Source organism: Moschus berezovskii, chromosome 13 (assembly GCF_049115385.1).
Source record: "Moschus berezovskii isolate FMDL1 chromosome 13, NW_MosBer_1.0, whole genome shotgun sequence".
Classification (NCBI taxonomy): domain Eukaryota; kingdom Metazoa; phylum Chordata; class Mammalia; order Artiodactyla; family Moschidae; genus Moschus; species Moschus berezovskii.
In genome coordinates this window covers 79,298,677-79,307,783 of record NC_142472.1, presented here as the reverse complement: position 1 = coordinate 79,307,783, position 9,107 = coordinate 79,298,677, and the positions used below count along the sequence as shown (strand labels likewise).

At 37.2% G+C, this 9,107-nt stretch overlaps 1 non-coding gene across 1 annotated transcript; it reads left to right on the top strand.

Annotated features, from left to right (window-relative positions):
* Nucleotides 1-8,073: 8,073 nt before the first annotated feature.
* LOC148775876 (U6 spliceosomal RNA) lies at nucleotides 8,074-8,179 on the top strand. The gene has a single exon (XR_016038953.1). It is a non-coding gene; the product is annotated as a U6 spliceosomal RNA (small nuclear RNA).
* The last annotated feature ends 928 nt before the right edge of the window (nucleotides 8,180-9,107 follow it).

Genomic DNA, 9,107 nt, shown 5'->3' with positions numbered 1-9,107 from the left:
TTGACTCACTGGAAAAGAGTCTGATGCTAGGAGGGATTGGGGGTGGGAGGAGACGGGGATGACAGAGAATGAGATGGCTGGATGGCATCACCGACTCGATGGACATGAGTTTGAGTGAACTCCAGGAGTTGGTGATGGACAGGGAGGCCTGGCGTGCTGTGATTCATGGGGTCACAAAGAGTCGGACACGACTGAGCGACTGAACTGAAGTGAACTGAAGTTTATTATTTTAAAGCAGGTAGCTTAAATGGATATTGAATATTTAGAATGTGTTAGTATGAAAAATATACTACACTTTTTCAAAACAAAAGCTCATATTAGTAATATTTGAACTTATCACCATATAAACACTTTATATATATATATTTTAACTGCAAAGCTATTGTCATCAAGACAGTATGGGTCTGGCACAAAAACAGAAATGCAGACAAATGGAACAATATAGAAAGACTAGAGAAAAATGTGCACACTTATGGGTACCTTGTCTTTGACAAAGGAGAAAAGACAGTCTCTTCAACAAGTGGTGCTGGGAAAACTGGTCAACTATGTTCAAAAGAATTAAATTAGAACACTTTCTAACACCATACACAAAAATAAGCTCAAAATGAATGAAAGATCTCAAAGTAAGACCAGAGACTACAATACTCAGAGGAAAATATAGGCAGTACACTTCAGAAATTTATGGAACAAAAAAGAAAGAAAAGTTTTAAGTATTTTATAAGCTAAAGAAAGACATGTAGAGTGGGCTCTTGTATAAAATAATTTCCATATAATTCAAGTAGCTTTATTTTGTTTAAGTTTGACCCCAGTATAAGTCGCTATAGCACTTGAATGAACAAAATTTAAAAACATAAATGTTGATAAATTAAAAATGGTGGAATTTAAATAGTGAGGTTCATGGTGATTTGGTAGCATTCTTGACTGCTGTTAAGTTGATACACCTGATACTTTTACTGTGAGCTGAGAGAGCATGTTAGTCATTCAAGGATTGTATCCCTCAAGGTTCCTCTGTTCATAGAAGCTTCACATAATTTGCCTGGATTTCAAGTTAATAAGGTATACATTTTTCCTCCATTAGTTTTATGCTAATTACATGTTTCTCCAAATACAATATGTTTATGGTGTGACATAAAAATGACAAAAGAAATTATAAGGAAAAGTCAATATCAGGTCTTTTTTGGTTCCCAAACACCACGTGATTCATCTACTTCTTTTAATTCTTGTCACTCATTTTCTCCTACTTATTTCAATAACTCTGTAAAATACTTATACCTATTAACAACTGTGTTCTGTAAAATATTTGTATCTAACTCTTGATTTAACAACTGAATTATTCTGATTCATAAAAAAAAAAAGATACAGCGTTTTCATCTGTGTTTCTGGCACAGAGAGACTAAAACCCTTGGGACTTCCTAAATGATGAAAACTATAATTTTGTCCTTTGTTATGAAGTGAATTTTGGGCCACACCTAAGGATAGGTGCCAATCACCCAGGGACCCAGTCATGGCAATGGATTGGCACTTTCATTTGCACCCCATGATCTCCTGGGACGGGAGAAGGGCTGGGAATTGGATTAATCCTCAATAGCCATTGATTTAATCAATCATGACTATGTAATCAATTTTCCATAAAAACTAAAAAGGATGGGATTTGGAGCGCTTCCAGAATGGTGAACCCAAGGACATTCGGAGAGAGTGGTGCATTCAGAAAAGGTATGGGATCTCCTTGCCTTTTCCCCCACACTTTGCCTTAAGTGACCTTCCATGTAGTTGTCTCTGAATTGAGTAAAATATTTCTCTGAGTTCTGCAAACAAATTGATGTAACCCAAAGAGGAGGCTATTGTAATCTCCACTCCCTAGCCAGGTGGTACAGAAGCACAGGTAACAACCTGGACTTGCAATTGGCATCCAAAGTGGAGGTAAAGGTCAGACCTGTAGGACTGAACCCTTAACTGATGGATCTGATGCTATCTTCAGGTTCAGTTCAGTTCAGTCACTCAGTCATCCTAGACTCTTTGCGACCCCATGAATCACAGCACGCCAGGACTCCTTGTCCTTCACCAACTCCCAGAGTTCACACAAACTCATGTCCATCGAGTCGGTGATGCCATCCAGCCATCTTATTCTCTGTCGTCCCATTCTCCTCCAGCCCCCAATCCCTCCCATCATCAGAGCCTTTTCCAGTGAGTCAACTCTTCGCATGAGGTGGCCAAAGTATTGGAGCTTCAGCTTCAGCATCAGTCCTTCCAATAAATACCCAGGATTGATCTCCTTTAGAATGGACTGGTTGGATCTCCTTGCAGTCCAAGGGACTCTCAAGAGTCTTCTCCAGCACCACAGTTCAAAAGCATCAATTCTTCGGTGCTCAGCTTTCTTCACAGTCCAACTCTCACATCCATACATGACCAAGGGAAAAACCATAGCCTTGACTAGACGGACCTTGGTTGGCAAGGTAATGTCTCCACTTTTTAATATGCTATCTATGTTGGTCATAACTTTCCTTCCAAGGAATAAGCGTCTTTTAATTTCCTGGCTGCAATCAGCATCCACAGTGATTTTGGAGCCCAAAAAAATAAAGTCTGACACTGTTTCCACTGTTTCTCCATCTATTTCCCATGAAGTGATGGGACCGGATGCCATGATCTTTGTTTTCTGAATGTTGAGCTTCAAGCCAACCTTTTCACTCTCCTCTTTCACTTTCATCAAGAGGTTTTTGAGTTCCTATTCACTTTCTGCCATAAGGGTGTTGTCATCTGCATATCTGCAGTTATTGATATTTCTCCTGACAATCTTGATTTCAGCTTGTGCTTCTTCCAGCCCAGCGTTCCTCATGATGTACTCTGCATATAAGTTAAACAAGCAGGGTGACAATATGCAACCTTGAGATAGCATCAAAATTAGTTGGGATTGTTGGACATTCAACTGGTGACCAAGATTTTCTGGGTGCTGTGGAGAAACCCCCTCCCCACTTATACTGGAATGAGCCAAATTAGGTGCACAATCTTAATGACTGTAGACAATAAGGTGTTAAATGATTTACACCATTCCCTTGACCTGGTAAATAAACTATTAGTTGTTTTAGTTGTATTTCTGATGAGTTATAATGTTGTTTTATTGAATATTATACTCAAACATATGTTTTGAAGCAATAAACATTTAACATATCTCATAACTCTCCACACTTTAAGATAAAATCCATCCTATATTTTTCCTATATTTTCTTCTCTACTATTAAAATTTCCTGTCACACTTATAATTTTTCATTTTAAGTTCACTAATATATACATTTTCCCTAAAACCATAATAAAATAAAAGTAGGAGCTTTTATATTACTGTCCCATTTTCTACCACCACCCTTTTTGCTCCTTGAAAGTGTTGAGGATATTACTGTGCACAGATCGTTGGTCCCAGAAAAGGACTCTAAACACTTTTGCTCACTGCACCTTGGTATGAGATTCATTAAGAAGAACTGAAAACAATCAAGCAGTGGATGGAATGATGCTTATTGATACAGAGAAGAGAGAGTAAGATAAGCTTCAGGAGTGTACACAGGATCTTCAAGGTCAGCAAATCTCTCTTGGAGAACAACACAGGGCAATTTGTCTATATGAGCCCTACTTGTTAAAGGCAGATGGAACTGTTGGTCAGGGGTCATATGTAGTGCATACTTCAAGTAAAGACAAAAGAGCATCCTTTTAGCCTGAAATGGGCTAAGATATTCCCTCCTAAAGTCATAATCTCAGAACAGGCTACATGGGTTTTTTAGCTCTTGAAAAGAAAGTGTTGCAAGCCCAAGGTCCAGTACTAACTGCCCCACTGGGTGCCAAAACATGAACAAGGTACATAAACAAGGAAACTGCCATTTCCAACAGAAAGTCTGACTTAAATTCACTTTTCTTTTGTAAATGACTTTGCTTTATACCATTCAAGAAGTGTTTAAGATCCCTTTATTGTTGATGTTTAAAATTTAATGAGAGCTTTCTAGATAGTTTGCTTTACATTTTGATTATTGAGTATAACCTTTAGAAACAAATACGTGGTTTTTATATCTAAGCATTTTTTCTATAATTTCTTTAATCTTTTCTCCTCCCAATATTTCCCATTCAGCCTTCTAGAGCCTTTTAATAGGTTTCAAATCTATGAATCACATTACTTACATTTTCCATATTTATCTCTCTGCTTAGCTTTAAAACAAATTTCCTCAAATATAATTATAGCTTTTTATTTTTGACTATATATTTTAATATATATATATAGATAGATGTTTATTATAGGCATATATATATGTGTGCATGTTTCAGTATTTTATATATACACACACACGTTACTGTGTATATAAATTTTTCAACAGTAAAAACAGCTTAGATATCCATCACTTGACAAGTGGATAAATTACGTCTCATGTCCATGCATTCCACAAACATATATCATCATACATCAACTTTAAGAAACTAATCTTGAGTGAGAAAATGTAAAATAAGACATATAGAATTTTTTTTTCACATTTCTTGTTTTTATTTCAACATTTGAAATATCCACAGATGCAGTATTATATTCATCGACATCTCCATGGAAGATGTACCAAACAAAGCAGACAGGTATTCCACAAGTACAGAATTACATATTTGTTAACCATGTGAATGATTACCGCTAGAGTTTATCTAGAAAAACATCACTTTAAAAAAAGAAAAAAGTGTTTTGAGTGTTTCTCTGAATTTCCATAAAAAGTGAGTTGCAAATAATTTCAGGAGACATCCTAAGTATTATCACTGTTAAATTTCAGAATTGTATAGTACTCTTCTAATATACCCCCATCAGGAACGTGTAATAATTAATACTCAGTTCTTTCACTTTTCCCCTCAATAGCCAAGTCAGGATGTACATTTTTTTCCTATATTTCTTCCTAAACACATTATGTAGAATAGGCTGATCATCACAGCATTTTCACTGGCTAATGAGGTAGAGCATTCTTCTTTCAAAAGAAGTTCTTAGGCATTTATGAAGCAAAACAAGAACAAAATTGTAAGACTTTTTTTTTCTAGTGGTTGTTCTTAAAATAAAATGCCAAGAGCCCTGGAAATTGGTCAGATGCTACTTGTAGTTTAAAAAGACATAGAAGAAAAATTCATTAGATAAGCCCTGCTACTGCATACATTCAAATTATAGAAATTTAAAAAGATGCATTATCTTGGAACAGAAAAAAGTACTACATATAGATATGAATAAGTATTATATACTTATAATAGTACCTCTTGGAGAAGGAAATGGCATCCCACTCCAGTATTCTTTCCTGGAAATACCCATGGATAGAGGAGCCTGGTGGGCTACAGTTCACGTGGTCACAAAGAGTTGGACATGATTGAGTGGCTAACACACACACACACATACACACACAAACACACACATGCGTGTGTACACGAAATATATGTGTATATTACAATTATGGTTTTCCAATGTAATGAAAGAGAATGGAAGACAACAGAATAATTTCTGTAGGAAAAAAATGTCATGAATTTTTTTTTAATGTATTTTCATAGTCCAATGCTGAAGATTTTCTCTTTCTGTGGTTCAAGTAACAAAATGCACCCAACTAATACATATTCTTTGCAGCCAAAGGTGAAGAAGCTCTATACAGTTAGCAAAAACAAGACCAGGAGCTGACTGTGGCTCAGATCATGAACTCCTTATTGCCAAATTCAGACTGAAATTGAAGAAAGTAGGGAAAACCATTAGACCATTCAGATATGACCTAAACCAAATCCCTTATGACTATACAGTGGAAGTAAGAAATAGATGTAAGGGACTAGATCTGATAGATAGAGTGCCTGATGAACTATGGATGGAGGTTCGTGATATTAGGAGACAGGGACCAAGACCATCCCCATGGGAAAGAAATGAAAAAAAACAAAATGGCTGTCTGAGGAGGCCTTACAAATAGCTGTGAAAAGAAGAGAAGTGAATAGCAAAGCAGAAAAGGAAAGATATAAGCATCTGAATGCAGAGTTCCAAAGAATAGCAAGGAGAGATAAGAAAGCCTTCTTCAGTGATCAATGCAAAGAAATAGAAGAAAACAACAGAATAGGAAAAACAAGAGATCTTTTCAAGAAAATTAGAGATATCAAGGGAACATTTCAAGCAAAGATGGGCTCGATAAAGGACAGAAATGGTATGGACCTAACAGAAGCAGAAGATATTAAGAAGAGGTGGCAAGAATACACAGAAGAACTGTACAAAAAAGATCTTCATGACCAAGATAATCAAGATGGCATGATCACTCACCTGGAGCCAGACATCTTGGAATGTGAAGTCAGTTGGGTTTTAGAGAGCATCACTATGAACAAAGCTAGTGGAGGTGATGGAATTCCAGTTGAGCTCTTTCAAATCCTGAAAGATGATGCTGTGAAAGTGCTGCACTCAATATGCCAACAGATTTGGAAAACTCAGCAGTGGCCACAGGACTGGAAAAGGTCAGTCTTCATTCCAATCCCAAAGAAAGGGAATGCCAAAGAATGCTCAAACTATCACACAATTGCACTCATCTCACACGCTAGTAAAGTCATGCTCAAAATTTTCCAAGCCAGGCATCAGCAATATGTGAAACATGAAATTCCAGATGTTCAAGCAGGTTTTAGAAAAGGCAAAGGCACCAGAGATCAAATTGCCAACATCCACTGGATCATGAAGAAAGCAAGAAAGTTCCAGAAAAACGTCTATTTCTGCTTCATTGACTATGCCAAAGCCTTTGACTGTGTGGATCACAATAAACTGAGGAAAATTCTGAAAGAGATGGGAATCCCAGACCACCTGACCTGCCTCTTGAGAAACCTGTATGCAGGTCAGGAAGCAACAGTTAGAACTGGACATGGAACAACAGACTGGTTCCAAATAGGAAAAGGAGTACGTCAGGTTGTATATTGTCACCCTCCTTATTTAACTTATATGCAGAGTACATCATGAGGAATGCTGGGCTGGAAGAAGCACCAGCTGGAATCAAGATTGCCGGAGAAATATCAATAACCTCAGATATGCAGATGACACCACCCTTATGGCAGAAAGTGAAGAGGAACTCAAAAGTCTCTTGATGAAAGTGAAAGAGGAGAGTGAAAAGGTTGGCTTGAAGCTCAACATTCAGAAAACGAAGATCATGGCATCTGGTCCCATCACTTCATGGGAAATAGATGGGGAAACAAAGGAAACAGTGTCAGACTTTATTTTTGGGGGCTCTAAAATCACTGTGGATACTGACTGCAGCCTTGAAATTAAAAGACGCTTACTCCTTGGAAGCAAAGTTAAGGCCAACCTAGATAGCATATTAAAAAGCAGAGACATTACTTTGCCAACCAAGGTCCGTCTACGCAAGGCTATGGTTTTTCCAGTGGTCATGTATGGATGTGACAGTTGAACTGTGAAGAAAGCTGATCACTTAAGATCTGATGCTTTTGAACTGTGGTGCTGGAGAAGACTCTTGAGAGTCCCTTGGACTGCAAGGAGATCCAACCAGTCCATTCTAGAGGGGATCAATCCGGGGTGTTCATTGGAAGGACTGATGCTAAAGCTGAAACTCCAATACTTTGGCTACCTCATGCCACAAGTCGACTCATTGGAAAAGACTCTGATGCTGGGTGGGATTGGGGGATGTAGGAGAATGGGACAACAAAGAATGAGATGGCTGGATGGCCTCACCGACTCGATGGACATGAGTTTGAGTGAACTCTGGGAGTTGGTGATGGACTGGGAAGCCTGGCGTGCTGTGATTCATGGGTTCGCAAAGAGTTGGACATGACTGAGCGACTGAACTGAATACATATTAATTTGTATTCATTAGATGTGTCATTGTTATCACAGAGCAGGGACTTGGGCTGTCTGACGTGTATAGAAGCCATTTTGCGGTACTGGAATTTTGTAGAAAGAGCTCTTTAGAAGGTGACCATCAAAGAGACAAGATGCAGAGGTTAAATACAAAATCCAAATTGTTCCTAGTAGTAACTCAACAGAATGCCATCATTCCATTTGGTGGATTCCCTGAAGCTCTAAATGGGAATTATTTTGAGGAAGAAAAAAAAAAAATGCCAGTGTTTGCTTCAGCAGCATATACACAAAAATATAGCGGTGTAAAGAAGCTTAGCATGGTACCTGTGCAAGAATAACATGTGATTTTGTGAAGTGGTCTCTACTCTTTATTGTTTATTCATGCCAGAGTTTTTGTTAAAGTACTGAAAAATGTTAGGAATAGATAGTGGTGATTGTTGCACAATATAATGAATGCAATTTGTACCACAAAATTTATTAAATTTTGTTAAGAAAGCTAAGTGTATATATACGCAAAATTGCTAAAATAGCTAAGTACATATATATATTCAAAAAATGCTTACAAAAATTATAGTCAATTTGTAGATATTTCATTATATTTCATCATTGTTCCCCATTCTCTTTAACTTTGTAAGTGAAAATTGAAAAATAATTAGGACAAGAATGTAATATATTATTTGATTTTTACTTGTTTTAAAGTTGAGCAAGTATAACAGATTAATATATGGATTACATTGAAAAATAAATAAATCATCTGTAATGAAAGCCATGGTGGACTTTTTTTTTTTTAATCTCACAGTATCATTCCTAATGCATTTCTTGTTTATAGAGAAATTATCTTGCAGTTTTATATACTGGTACATTCAAAATTTATTTCTGAATCTCTTGCCTTTTTGCTAGAACTGTTTCCTCCCCAATTTCAATCTTCTTTTGCTAAAGAACTAAAATCTTTTAATTCTGTATTTACAGAAGTGATGTTTGACATGTTGTGAAAGTGAAAGTTTTTCAGTCATGTCCAACTCTTTGCGACCCCATGGTCTATATAGTCCATAGAATTCTCCAGGCCAGAATACTGGAGTGGGTATAGCCTTTCCCTTCTTCAGAAGATCTTCCCAATCCAAGGATTGAACTCAGGTTTCCTGCATTGCAAGCGGATTTTTTTTTTTTTTTTACCATCTGAGCCACCAGGGAAGTCCATGAATGCTGGAGTGGGTAGCCTATCCCTTCTCCAGCGGATCTTCTTGACCCAGAAATTGAGCAGGGGTCTTCTGCATTGCAGGAAGATTCTTTACCAACT